Raw genomic sequence first — 14,464 nt, forward strand, 5'->3', positions numbered from 1 at the left:
AACTGACAACAAGCAACTGTTTCAACCGTACATATTTTTTCCACTTGTAAAACAAAACATTTTCTGTTGAAAACCCCAGAACAATTCATTCTTTCAAGCTAGCAAGCATGGCATTTTAGAAAGCCACGTACCATTAAAGAGCTCAAGTCTTTTTTTTTTTTTTTAAAACGTAGACAGAAAGCACTGTGACAGATTTTGTACACATTCCTGCAAACAGCAAAGCACTCAAAACAGTTCAAAATCAGGTTCCCCATTTCAGAGCACTTGACTTGACAGAATTAAAACCGCCAACCTTAATTCCAGCTTTCTGCCCAAAACTCTTACACGGAGCCGAGCAGCAGCCAGACCCACTAGACGCAGTTCAGCATTTCAGCCAGCAGCCGTTTATCTTCTAGATGTTTTCTCCTTTACACGCATTTTAAGACACTGTTATTATTAAATGGCTGTCTTTTGGTGAGCACTTAATTGCACACATGAAACAGACTCATCTGTACCAGAACATTAACTCCAGTGCATGCTGTGTATTTCATAGTTTCTATTTTTGCACCTTTTTAAAGAAAGCCTTGAAAAACACCCTGACATTCCATCCCATGAAGACAGCCCCTGCCTTACTCAGCCATCAGCAGGGGCTGGAGGCTGAAGTTTCGGATCCACAGAACATCTACAGCTCCAACTCCCAACAGAGCCCAGCTGCTCGTTCTTCACGGCCTGCCAAAATACTAGACATTTAAAAGTGCTTTTGCAGCTGCTTTGAAATATTCAAAATCAGGATACTTAAGCCCTATTCCTGGAGCAGAAAAAAGGTGATGCCTGGCAGATTTGGGAAGCCCGGACAGGCACGTTCGTGCTGGAAGCCACTGGCACCAGGAAGCTTGGTCGCCCGACGATTCTGGACTCGGGTTCTCAGCCATTTTTCCATCCCCTCTGCCTGAGAGCGCTGCACAATTCTTGCTCCAAAACAACGTAGTTTTGGTTAACAGCTCTTAAGAACAGACAGCTGTGAAGCACGTGGAATTATAGCACTGCTCAAAACCCGTGGTGAATTCAGGGCCTCCTGATGCTCGGCTCAGCGCTCCTCTTTCACGGCAGCCCCATTTGTGCGTTCTGCCACAGAATCCAAACACCTAGACCCAGCAGCAGCATACAGACGTCAACACACACCAAACAGTTGCCATAATGCTGAAGTATGAACGTGCTTCCAGTCCAGACTCCGCTAATAAGGGCGATATGGATTTTACAATAAAGGCATTCAGTCCAAGTGCTCGCTACAGGAGCACCATTAGCAAAATACCAACGTCAAATTAGCAGCACTTGCTTGGCTAATAGCCTCTGCTCGCTATACTCCGTTTTCCACCTCTGTAAATTCAGATTTATACCAGTGTTTCCAGAATGTAAGTAAATGAATGCTACACCAAGAGATCCAAGCGTTAAGCATAGCAGTTCGTTAATGTCCAAAAGAAACAGTGAGCAGCCAGCCCGATGACAAATCTCAGCACCAGGAACTCGGCAGCAGCCTCACGACTGTAGCTCCCTCCTGAAGAATTAGCGCAAATCTTCCAAGTTCAACACAAAATCTGCCGCTCACCAAAACTCACAGCGCTACTGCAGAGAAATTCATCACCACAGGCTCAAAGATGAGCTTTGTATTGACTTAATAGAGCCGCAATGTGCTCGGTTGGCCAAAAGAACCACACAAGATGCTGTACAAAAGCAACTGCTTCCTTGAGAACCCAGCTGACAAGGTCGTCTGAGGCAAGTATCCCCTCCATAGCGCTCACATTACCCAAGGAACAGCCAACCCCACCTGAAAGGGACATTTTACGCCATGAAGCACCGGCTCAGCGGATGCAAAAGCTCCTGGCCCGTCCTGGTGCAGTGAGTCAGCAAGCCTCGCAGCACCACGTGTCAGTGCCGGCCGTGTCTGCCAACTTAGTTAGGTATTAAGCTGGGCTAGAAGCGCTCAGATGAACGCACACGCTTCTCAGGTAAGGTGACTTAACGCTGCCACACAGCCATGGATTTATTAGGGGCTCGCAGATTGCGGTGAAGCTCCAGCCCCTGCTCGCTAAGGGCCCGAGCAGACACAGTGCACTGCTTTGTTTCACAGATCGTGGCCTGCTGAAGTTTAACGACGTCCAGCACCCGCACTGCTGCTGTCAGCTCGATGGAGAATCAGAAAGAGGCAAAAAATCACAAATTCGGATCAGGAACACTTCCTTTAGGTAGGGATTTCCAGTCCCTTCTCCAATAGCTGTTAAGTCCTGTCTGGCACTTATTTCATGCTTCCTTCTTATCAAAGTCAGGCTATTTAATGGGAAAAAACAGAGTGCACCGTTTTTAGAATAAATCGCTATTAAAGTTATGTTAATTTGAGATTTAGCACAGTATACACTGAAATTGAGTCCCTGATTTTTCACAGTACAGTTTGAAGCAACCCGACAGCCGGCAGCTCGGAAACTCGCCGCCCACCCCGCTGATCAGCCTTCTGCCCCCAGGGCTGTGTGAGCAAGGGCAGCCCCTCTGCCCACAGCACGACCCAGCCCTATCGCTAAAACTGTGGAAAACTGCACCAGGAGGGAAGCATTTCTGCTGCGTCAGCAATTTTAATCTGCTTTCCTCACAAGATAAGCAGCAGAGCTAATGCCAGAGGATAGGACAGCAGGAGGAGAGCTGGAAAGCTAAAGGCAGGGGAAGAGCCTCCCCCCTTCCGATGATTTCTAGCCGTCAGGTTGTCTCAGCTGTGCTGTGAAATTATATCATTACATACAGGTTCCCTTCCTGCTCTGCCAGAACTGCATGAGCACAAGCCCCAAAACCAGTTTCCTATTCTGCTAAATGACACTCCAACACATGAACCTTCTTCACCCATCACAGGAGCTATAAAACCACATGACTTAAATGTTTTTCAAAATTCTTGTAATGGGAGGCAACTTTGTTTGCCTTCGTCCTGCCCGAAATTCAAGCCCTAGGCACACAACACACCAACAGGTTGAATATGAAAGCGAAACACTACAGGTAAGAGTATTTAATAAATAAAGAAGCAGAGATGAGATTTTTCTAGCTTTGAGTACGAAGATTCAGGTTTCCTTCACACCCCACCAAATTTGCCCGAGATGCAACAAATCCTTCCCGCCACCAAGATTCTCCTCTCAACAAGTTTACGAAGTTGCTGTGTATTTCAATGATTTCCAAAAGCAGACACTTAAATCCTCCCAGGTACACCCTGCCTACAGCAGGAGGCCCCCCAGTCAGATACCAAGCAGAGGGAACTCCCCAGCACACCACGGAGGCAAGCTACCAGGCTCTGGCACTAAGCAAAACTCACAGGAGTTTGGCAACTGGCTATCAACTTTAAATCATTTTACCACTGCCTCTAACCTCCCTGCCTGCAATCCTTAGCAGCTCTGTGCCCTGTGATAAACACGGCGTACCCAGAGCATTGTCGATTCAGAAGCAGTAAGGCCTGGGAAGGAAGCCTTCCATCTGCTGCTCCTCAGACATCAGAAAAAACTTCCGGGAAGCCCTTGCATAAAGGCCTGGCAAATGTTTTCGGGGGATACCAGGAACAAAACATGCAGAAGTGATAGCGACATAGTAGAAAGGAGAAGGAGCAGAGGGCTGATGAGATGCTCCTTCCTTCCTAACCACTCACCAAATACCTCCTGGCCATCCTGGAAGCCAGCTGGAAATTGCTCCCTGCGCTGGCGGTGAACAGATCTCATGTCAGTGTGAATACAAACAGCCCCTGAAGAATTATTTACCTTTGCATAATGAAAAGAATTCCCAAAAAGCCATATAAAATGGTCGGTATGGAGGAAATGAGAAATGCTATGTCAGAAACCAAGTTTTTAATTCCGCTCCCACTGAAGAAGAAATTTTTCTTTGTTTCTTCTCACATTGAGAGAAATGTGAGCAAGCTCCCAATGTTTCTTATTCAAAGCAAGAGCAATCAAGTAACGTCAACAGAGATGTAAGATTAGAACCAGGCCCAGAGCCCAACCTCAGCCTGTAACCATTACCTGATGGTTGTCAGTCCTTGTTGACACAAGCCAGAAGCGTGAACGCGCTTACACGCTCAGCTGTGGGACGAGGGAGGAAAGAAGGCTTACCTCAGGAAGGATCTTCAGGCTTACCAGTTCCCCCTGGGAAGGCTACCTGTGATGAGACTGCCGAGGCACCCAGCAGCCTTCCCAAAAAACACCTTCAGTTCCATGTCCCCCATCCCCAAAAGGAAACTGTAAGACTAAGTTCCACCATAACGCAGTTCCTAAAATGAAAATCTGTGTAAAATAACGCAGCCTTATAAATGCTTGTTTTCCCTCAAATTTAGGAGGTCAAGGTTGCAACAGGAGCCATATGCACCATGCCTTAATCTTCCTTTAATTTTGGATGTGCTCAAATTCACATAGCCCAGCACTTTATTATCTGCTTCAAAGACTGCTCATTCATCCACAGCCAGGTCTGCCTTCTCATGACCAGACTGAAAAGCTCTCCAGCATAATATTCTTTTTTTTTTTTTTCCTGGAAACATTGCAATGACCCTGACGATCACCTTCTCAAAGGTGCAGAAGATCCCAGAAGGTTTAAAAGAAAAGTGACACAAATAGCTCTGGCAACAGACCAAGAGCAGCTTTTTCCAAGTGGAACTCGGTGTCTGCACCGAAAATCCTGTGATTCAGAGCTATTAAGTCTTTCACTGCAAGATGTTTGCTAAGAAGGCAGTCCTACAAGGAAGGCCTACGTAGGAATATTCTCAAGATGCCTGATCCTGAAGATGCACCGTTGAGAGGCTCACTGTACCTTCCCCTTGTCTATGGGTCTGCAAAGGCGTTCAACGACCACCGGGCTCACAAACCTGAATGCAGGCACCTCAACAGATTACAGATGATAACGTGAATGTTATTAGGTACTGCAGAACATAGGAAGGCCTAAAATTCTCCCCTGAGCAACGAGTTCTGTGCTCCTTCACACCAGCAGCTGGCACTTTCATTAAATCCAGGCAGCCTTATCACTCCAGCAACCGAGCAATTCTCACTCCCACAACGTAGCTCTCCAGAAAGCGAAGGCTGTGCAGCACTGCAGGTGCACAGGTGAGAGCTAACACCAGCGGTGCTGAACCCAAGGTCAGAGCTCTTTGAACATACTCGTCTCTGATATCAGAAGCACGAAGGCTACACCAGTATCTGACACCTGGCCAAAGGGAGCCAGGCAGACGCGGTACAGTACCGGGGCACGGTGTTCGTGGCACCTTCCCTAGGTAACTGGGAATGGATCCCATTAGGCACAGCAGTTCCCAAAACACACCTGAAAGGCACTCAGATCCAAGGGTGCTGACACAGGTCCCTGACCCAACACCTCAGGCCAGCAGGTACAGTGCAGCAGAGAAGTCAGGCCCCTTGTTGGGGTTAACACTGGTGCCTGCACCGAGATGAACGGTGCTGGCAGAGGTCTGATGGTCGGCTGTCTTGAAAGCTCAGACTTCAGTCTCAAGGGTTTATTCTTAAATATACTGATTGACTTCAAGGATCTTGAACGGGTGCTTCAAGGAGAACATTAGGGCTATACAAAGAGATTTCCCCATGTTTCTTCAGCTCATGGATGGTATTTGTTGCCTTACCTCCCCCCTGTAAGCCATGGGTGATGCAGATGCAGATAACAAGCTACCACTCAATTTTGAAGCCACTGAACTGTCTTCCTTGGAGATCGCACCCAAAATAGAACAGAAAGGACACTACTATGTCAATGAAAGTGCCAAACAAATCCAATAGAAGAACTCCACCAGGCCTACATGCCTCCAGAAAAAAAAGTTTTCAGTGCTCCACAGCCAGAATACCTCTCCCCATTTCTTGATCTAGATCCTTTGGTTTTATGAATACCAAAGATTCTTTACCCGCAATCTCCAAGAAACCCTTTTCTACTCTCTACACAAATTCCTCTCCTATCCCCAACAGCTCTCCACACTGCACCCCACACGGACACCTGAGCGCATCAGTGGCAGCGCAGCGCCAGGCCAGTGCCGTTCCACCTGCCTGGTGTTCACACACTGTTACTCCAAACAGCTGAGGGCTTCAGCCTTGACTCAACACCAAAAGCCAAGGCCCAAGCTTCTCTCTTCAATTCAAGAAGAAAACGTGGGGAGAAAGCTTCAATTTAACCTGGTAACTAAACACAAAAGATTACCCCAGTACGTGCATGTACAATACAGGTCACGCTCCAGAATCTCTCTTAAATCTTTTATCAGATTATTTTAATATACTTGCAAAGACAGGTGATGAATTTTCTTACAAATAAATTAATTTAGATATGGAGTAGTGCACCCACATTTGAGAGGTGCCCGATGCCGTTACCCAAACAAGTCCACGGCCATGAAGGAGGAACGTGGACATCACATCTTGCCTGCAGTGCTCCGGCCGATTGGCAGCTACCGCGTTTCCTGAGCACGACTCCTGCACTGCCTTGGAACTGCCATTTTCCTGAACCTCAAGGCACAGCGTCTGAGAGCACATGAGAACTCAAAAGCAGAAAGCGAGGTGTCCGTCCTTACCACAAACCGTACTGTTACCCTATTTCTCTTTCTTGTCCACAGTGCTCCCCCCTGCGTAGCTGTCTCTGAATTCCTCTCCCCCATGGCTAATGCTTCAAACTGGCAAATAGGACAAATTTAAATTTTGTTTTCAGTTTGAATTACTCGGCATTTGTACTTCATTTCTCTTCTCCCCGGAAGAAAACCCACACAGCCTACTGAGACATGCTAGTGCAGCTCACTTTTTTTTTTTTTTTTTAAAGAAAGTTTGCCTTTTAACCTACCCAGGAAGGTTCTTTTACACCGAAACTCCGAGTGTTAAGCCACATAAATTGAACTTGTTGGGGTATCTTCCTTTTGTTCCTTTCACACTAACATGTAAGCTCTTTTTGTTAATCTGGCAATTGAACTGCGTCTGCTTGCCAGTCCTGCAGATTTCTCACTGTTAATAGATCTCTTTTACTGATTTCTCACCCCCTTCTCGATCTTGGAATGAAGACACTTCCTCCCCCCTCTTAGCTTGACTGTTTTTAAAATTCCAACATTCTTCTCAGTTCTGATAAAATATTCTCTCTACAGAAGCTGAAGTGGCTATTACCAAAATCTATTACTGCATTTCAACAGACTTCATTTCCATTTGCTCTATCAATGGTTTCTAGTACAACAAATTTTAAGTTCTTTTTTGCAAGTTTGGACATACACTTATATTATTACAAGTGTATTACCAGGTAACAAATCCCAACTATCATAATTTAAATATTTAAAAAATAGTTTTGCATATTCTTTGACGATCAGATTTGCCTAAAAAAAGCTTTTAAGTTTTTTTATTCGTGTCCATACACTGACTGTTAAATGTTTCTGGCAGTGTTTTGAGTGACATCCAGAGACGTACGCATTTGAGGACAAAAAATAAGCTACATTCTTCTGAGGAGTGACCTCATTTTGCCACCAATCTGATGAACTAACTCAATTCACAGGAGTAAAATTAATCATAGTTAGGATGCTGTCAGAAATCAGATAAGGACTGGCCATAATTACCACTCTCTGCTGCTTTAACATGAAAGGGAGGACTGGGGCCTCCCGACATCATCTCTGCTTGATATGTACAAACAAGGGCCAGTTGGAAATTTTGCAGCTCAGATATGAAACAACTGCAGCTCGATCTGAGATTTCCCCGTCTTTCAAGGTTAACAGTAAGCCTTGCCAGAGAAAGCAGGCTCAGAGCTCTGCTCAGGGCTTCACGTCAACACCTTCCGCGGCTGTTGTCACTGGGACAGAGATGCTGACAGTCAACATAACGGAGTTCCTCAGCAGGGAAGACTCAGCTGGACAACTTTTTCTAGCTGAGATGATCTTACCTGTTTACTACAAACATAGGAAAAAATAAAAATATGCTGCCATCTTCCTTGTTACAGATGCTGCCAAGTTGTTTGACTGTCCAAAAATCATCTAGAGACAAGAACTGTGCTGGAGAGAAAACATTCGTGAACAACTCCTTCCCTATGCACAGGACATTTGCAGTAGGTGAGGGGAGGACATAAAAACTACAGATTCCAGACACATTTTGAGAACAGCTGTCCCCCACACTGATCCATCCTTGGATTAGCAGCTGGTACTTTCACTTTGATGGGATAGAATGGGAAATGAAGTACCAAGAGGAGGAGATGGCATCCTGCTGGCTCACCAGCACAACACAAGCAGCTGGAAATCCATCTCTGAAGGCTTGATGAGACACCAGAACTCGCTGCTGCACTCCTACAAGGCAGCAATGGAAGCAGTGGGCGAGAGGAACATTGTAATTTATACTTACTATGCCACTGCTACTAACACTGAAAAACAAACAAAAAAGCAAAAATCACATACACAAAGAATGTCTGCCTTCTAAGCATAGTTTATTTCCACCCTACGCCCCAAAAAAACAACCAAAAGAAGCTTACAGTCTATTTTTGCACACATCACCTACATAAAACAATGTTGTATAATCACATGGATCATTTAGGCCAGCAGTTTGAAGCTTGCAGGTGCCTAGATCATAGAGCCGCACATCAAAAAGTAGAAGTGCCCTTACCCATTCTAAGCAGAAGGCAGAATTTAACACCTCTCCTATGCTGGGACTACATCACTCTTCCTAAACGTTTACATCGATGGGAATCTCCCACAGCTGCCTTCCGTGCTTTAGAGAAAGTACTTGGAAGCGCAAAAAGAGCAGCTCCTCTGAGCATTTCTTTCTCAAGTCTGCAAATACAGCAGGCTTGAGTTTTCTGCAACTGAATCTGCCATCCTTACAGGTGGCTGATCCACAAGGCACATACTCTGTGCAACATCTAATTATGTTTTACTGTTAGCTTTTGTGGTTTTTTGTTTTGTTTTTGTTTTTTTTGTTTTGTTTTGTTTTTGTTGTTGTTGCTGTTTTTGTTTTACAATTTAACATTTTACTGTTCACAGAGTGCTCGTAACAAATAAGAAGCGTGGCAGAGACCAGTGCTTCAGGAAAGAAAACAGGCAGGCCTAACAGCTTAAAAAAAAATGGATTCGGAAAACATAATGATATGCCCTGATGTGTCAAGACAAGGAGTTTTTCCAGGGGGAAAAAGTGTCAGAACATGCACAAACCAGCAAAGAGAAAAAGTACTTGAATTAAGGGCTCAGATCCCATTTCATGGTAAGCTAATGTCAGCACTGAACACTGGCTGCATTCAACAGAAGTGATTACAGCTCAGAAAGATGCCCCACACAACATTTGCACCTCCCTTTAGCCTGCTCAGTACTAGCACTGCTCCCACAAACCTGGCACTGCCTAAGACAGCTCCCATAGGAAAGCCACATATAACCACCTTTATCTGGTGCTGCAGAACCACTCACTCCAGGGCTGAATAAGTTAAGGCCGTAAACTCACTACGCAATATATTTAATACCAGTATCAGCTTGAGACTTCCTGCTCTCATTCCAACCAAACCAAGTGCTGAGCCTGCTGCTGGGGCAGGTCAGAGTTCTATAAGTCAGGAGCATCAAACACTACGAATCATTAAACCACAGACTCATCCACATCATCGTACAAATAAATACAGTTATACTGCTTCAGAACAGAAACTAGGCCGGTCACAGAGCAATGGATCACGCTGTAGACTCAAGCTCAGGAACCTAGACTTTATCACGCAAAACAGATGTACCCCTGGAGATACTGGGAATCTAAGGAAGCACATCGATCACAAGAGCTTGATAAAGCCTTTGAAACAGATGCAGGGCCCCAGTTTTACAGAGAGAGACATGAGCCTGTGAACTGTTCACAAAGACCTGGAAAAACAAGTGCTTAAAAACATGAGTACATGGGAACAGTCCTTGAACTCAAAAAGGTATGAGCAGAGCAATACGAGCAGTCAACATCCACTTTCATGGCATACCAGGAAAAAGGAACGGAAACGCAGAAACCCTGAGAAGTAACCAGTTATGCCAAGAAAACCAACCAGAATTCGTAATCGCGACGAATCTCCACCTTCCCCACCTCTTCCCACCTTTGTTGTTCCGCAGCTGCCCCATCGCGCGGGCTACAGGAGCTGAGGAGCCGCGCTCTGTGCCCCCAGCTCCGCTCCCTTCCTCAGCACGCCTCGGCCCAAGGCCCCTGCCTGGCTCCTGGCAGTGCCCCCCCCGCTCCCCAGCACCCGCGTCCCCCAGCACCCGCTGCCCCACGGACCGCTCCCCCGAGGCCGCCCCTTCCCCCTTTCCCCGGGACCTCCCCTCCGCCCGTTCCTCCCCCGCCGCGCTCCTGCCTCTTCCCAGCGCCGCAGCGCGGGGCAGCCTCCCCCGGCGCTAACAATAGCGGGGCCGCTGCTCCGGCCCCGACTTCTTCCGGCCCCGAGCTCCCCGCGGCCTCCCCCAGCGGCACGGCGCGGAGAGGCCCCCCCCCGGGAACCCCCCTCCCTTCCCCTCCCCCCGCTCGGCGGGGCCGCGCCGCTCGCGGCCGAGGTGGGAAACGGAACCCCCTGAGGGGGTGTGGGGGGGGCTCGGCTCAGCCCGGGGCCGGCTCCCCCCGCGGCGGCCCCGCGGCCCTCCCGCTCCTCCCCCGCCGGCCGCAGCCCCGCGCCCCCCCGCGGCCGGGCCCCTCCCTGCCTCCCGCAGGCCTCAGCTCTCCCCCTGCAGGCCCAGGCCTCGCCGCCGCGGCCTTCTCCTCCCCGCCGCCCCGCGCCCTCTCCCGACGACCGGGCCCGGCCCGCTCCGCTTTCTCCCCCGAACCCCCCCCCGCGGGCAGCCCCGCGGCCGCTGCCCCGCGGCCGAGCTCCGGCCTCACCTGCGGGGCTCGGCAGGGCCGTGCAGCGGCGGGGTAACGGCTCCGCAGCGCGCACAACGAGAGCCGCTCGCAGCGCCGCCGGCCACGCCCCCCTGCGAGCCGCCAAGTCCCGCCCGCCGAGCCCCATTGGCTGCCTGGCGCACGTGCCCCGCCTCTCATTGGCTCGTTGGGATGTCCGTCAAGAGCTCGGCCGGGGGCGGCCGCTCGCGGCGGGCTATGGGGGGGGGGGGGGCGCTACGCGTGAGGCGGCCGCGGCCTGTGGTGGGGAGCGGGGCTGGGGCCTGGCCGGCTGTGGTGGGGGGTGTGGGGCGGTGGGCATCAGGGGACTCCCCCTCGTACCGGTTCTGGGGTTGGGGGGCTCCAGGAAGCCTCCTTGGGTGGTGGGCAGGGGGCTCGGCCCGCTCCGATAGGAGCCTGAAGGGAGCGGTGGGGCCGCGGGAGGGCGGCGGGGCCCCGCGGGGATGGCTCCGGAAAGGGCCGGGAGCGGAGCTGGGCCGCGGCCTGCAGGGCTGGGGCCTTCGGAGGCAGAGCGGGGAGCCAGGGGCAGAAAATGGGCCTAGGAGCTGGAATGGGCCTAGGAGCAGCGAGGGGGGCTTGTCCCCGTTGTGGTCTGGGGATGAGGCCTTCAGCACCGCTCGTGTCCACGGGGAAGTGCAAGGGCTTGAGAAGCTCCAGCAGGACAGCCCCAGGCGCTGTGGTGCTTGTGGTCAGCTGAAGGCTTCCGCCGCACAGACGTGGGGAGCACAGACACATGGGAGAGCTGCGCTGAACAGGAGCACAAAGGAGTGTCTGTGAGCAGCTCAGATGCGAGCTGTGCCTGTGCAAGTGAAATGCTAGTGATGATCTGCAGCAGGAGCTACGATGGTCAGCTCTTTTCCATGCTCTAAGTCCTGCAGTGGCCTTAGGGGCCTCACTTGTCACAAATTTTCCATCCATCCACTGCCAGCATATTTTTGATAGGAAAGGGCATCCCTTTATATCTACCCTTTTCTACTGCGCTGGAGTCTCTAAATGTAAAATTTGACCATTCTGCAGGAAACAAATGTCTTTTGTCAGTAACACAGCATTATGCAATAATATCCATAGTACAAAGCAGTATATTTTGTGTGTGACATACTTGTAAGCTTGCAAGACTTAGTAAATCCTGTATATATGTCAAGATACTTGGCTTTGGCCAAAAAAAAAATTCAAAAAGTAACATCAGAACATTGCTACATTAAAATAGGTGATGTTATTTGCCATTCATAGACAACTCATCATTTGAGCTTTATTTAGTTGAGTAGTATAACTCTAAAAAACACATCAATGAACCTTTTCCTACAGTGTAAGAGCAATAAGATCCACCTGGAGGACAGAAACTTGAAATAAAGCAGCAAAGCCTGAGTAGAAAAGTAATAATTACACTGGGACACATGGAAATTTACATAATAAAAAGGCAAATATATTTCCTCCACCTACCTTGACTTGGCCTCTGCAAGGCCCCTTATAGTAAATTTCCAACAGTATTGTACTGATGGTATCTGTTTTATCTGCCCAGAAATCCATTTCAGATTGGATTTCACTTTCAAGTGGTCTTGTTATATTGGCCACTAAATATAGGCTCCTCATCTTCCATACAGTATGACCTGAACAGCACGGTAGCAAACAGAAGGTAACATTCAGCATCAAGAGTCCATCAAGGAGGTTAATGACTAAAAGATGTTAGAGACATTGCCATTTTATTTTATTTTTTTCTTTTTCGTAGCTTTCAGTGCCAGATGGGGAATCCTCACATGTAAACTCCAAGCCTGACAGGTCTGGAAATATCCTTCAAGGCCCCATAAAACATTAAAGATGTTTGTACATCTGTTATTTGCTCATGCTGCTATGTATGCCAGCCACAATATCACAATTTTGTCATTCACATCAACGGCAGCTTTCAGTTACTGCAAATTATATATTTTTTCTTCTATCACACAGGTTTTAATTAAGCAAACTCATTCTTGGGCCTAAGATGGGTCTCAGATCACTAAAAAATAGGGCCATGGACACAAGACATTGCTGCACAGAGCTTTGATGCCTCTATTTCACAACAGCACATTTCAAACTCATCATTTGATTTATCAATATAAACATTTTGTTATTAAAACCGTGATGACAATTAAAAGGTGTTATCCCACTAAACTGTAAGCCAATTTTTAAAGGAATTATCTCATTTTACTGATATATATTAATTTCCATTGCAGTGTTTCAGCTCATGTGAAAACACATCAGTCAGAAACAGAAGGCTTCATGTTAATTTAGAATTTTATAAATGTGAAGCTAGGTGTCCTGGTGAAATCATCTTATGATGATGCAACATAAGTGACAGCAGGCTCTTCACAGGTATGTTGAGTCATGCTGCTTGTTGATATATGAAACTTGAAAAAAGTTCAATGCAAATGGTAATACTGGAAGCCATTTGTCAATACGTTTCTCACATATGGCAGGAAAATGATCAGTGCAAAGTGAGTTACTGAATTGGCTGCCAAAAGGACAAATGATTATTATAACTGGCCATATTACAACCTGCTAGAAACTTCAGGTTATGGAAGGAGAAAGATAGTTGCAGAGCCATCTGACGATGTGAATGTATTATGGAAGGTAAGAATGCTTAACAGGTGGGAGCAGCAGGCCAACTGAACTCAAGTATGCTCTCCTAATTTAAAACCAGTGATCAGCAGCCGTACACGGAAGATGTCTGAGAAGCAGCAGCTGTCCTGGCACACTCTTTCAGCTGCCAGCATTGTAAGGACTTCATGACATTGTGACCTTGTGCTCATGAGAGCCCATCTGGAGCACTGTGTCCAGCTCTGGAGCCCCAGCGCAAGGATGTGGACGTATTAGAGCGAGTCCAGAGAAGGCCACAGGGATGCTCAGGAGCTGGAGCAGCTCTGCTATGAGGACAGGCTGGGAGACCTGGGGGTGTTCAGCCTGGAGAAGAGAAGGCTTCAGGGAGAACTTACAGTGGCCTGCCAGTACCTGAAGGGGCTGCAGGAAAGCTGGGGAGGGACTCTTTTGACAGGGGATGTGGTGATAGGAGAAGGGGTAAGGTATTTAAACTAAAAGAGGGTAGGTTCAGATGAGCTGTTAGGAAGAAATTCTTCCCCCTGAGGGCGGTGAGGCCCTGGCTGAGGCTGCCCCGAGGAGCTGTGGGTGCCCCATCCCTGGCAGTGCCCAAGGCCAGGCTGGATGGGGCTGGGGGCAGCCTGGGCTGCTGGGGGGGCCGTGCCCACGGCAGGGGTGGGACAGGGTGGGCTTCGAGGTCCCTTCCAACTCAAACCACTCCATGGTTCTGACATGAAATTAGGAGGCACTGTTGACTGCAACAGTAGAAAGGCCTTGCAGAAAGATCTTGATAAACCAGAGGGCTGGGCAATCAGCAACAGTATAAAATTTAAGAAGAGCAAATAACGGATTCTATATCCTGGGATTTGTACAAGAGGCCCAAAACCATTCTGTGATTCTGTGACCTGTTAAGGTAGCTCCAGACCAGCCATTACCAGTGAAAGGCTCTGACAGCCTTCTCCGTCAGCCTCTACAGACTCTTTTTAGGCAGCTCTTTAACTCCTCTTTTTAATGTTTTCAGTGCCGTGAAAAAAATAAAAACAACACGATTTTCACAAAACTGGCTTATC

The 14,464-nt window shown here is 48.2% G+C and overlaps 1 protein-coding gene across 2 annotated transcripts in view; it reads right to left on the bottom strand.

The window, feature by feature from the left end:
- Positions 1-10,962, bottom strand: part of ELAVL1 (ELAV like RNA binding protein 1) — a 40,461-nt gene extending 29,499 nt beyond the window's left edge. For both annotated transcript variants that reach the window (XM_027472489.3, XM_027472488.3), the window contains exon 1: positions 10,809-10,962. The gene's annotated coding sequence lies outside the window, so the exon portion shown is untranslated. The remainder of the gene's footprint in view (positions 1-10,808) is intronic.
- Positions 10,963-14,464: the final 3,502 nt, after the last annotated feature.

The sequence above is a fragment of the Anas platyrhynchos genome, chromosome 29, assembly GCF_047663525.1.
Source record: "Anas platyrhynchos isolate ZD024472 breed Pekin duck chromosome 29, IASCAAS_PekinDuck_T2T, whole genome shotgun sequence".
Taxonomy (NCBI): domain Eukaryota; kingdom Metazoa; phylum Chordata; class Aves; order Anseriformes; family Anatidae; genus Anas; species Anas platyrhynchos.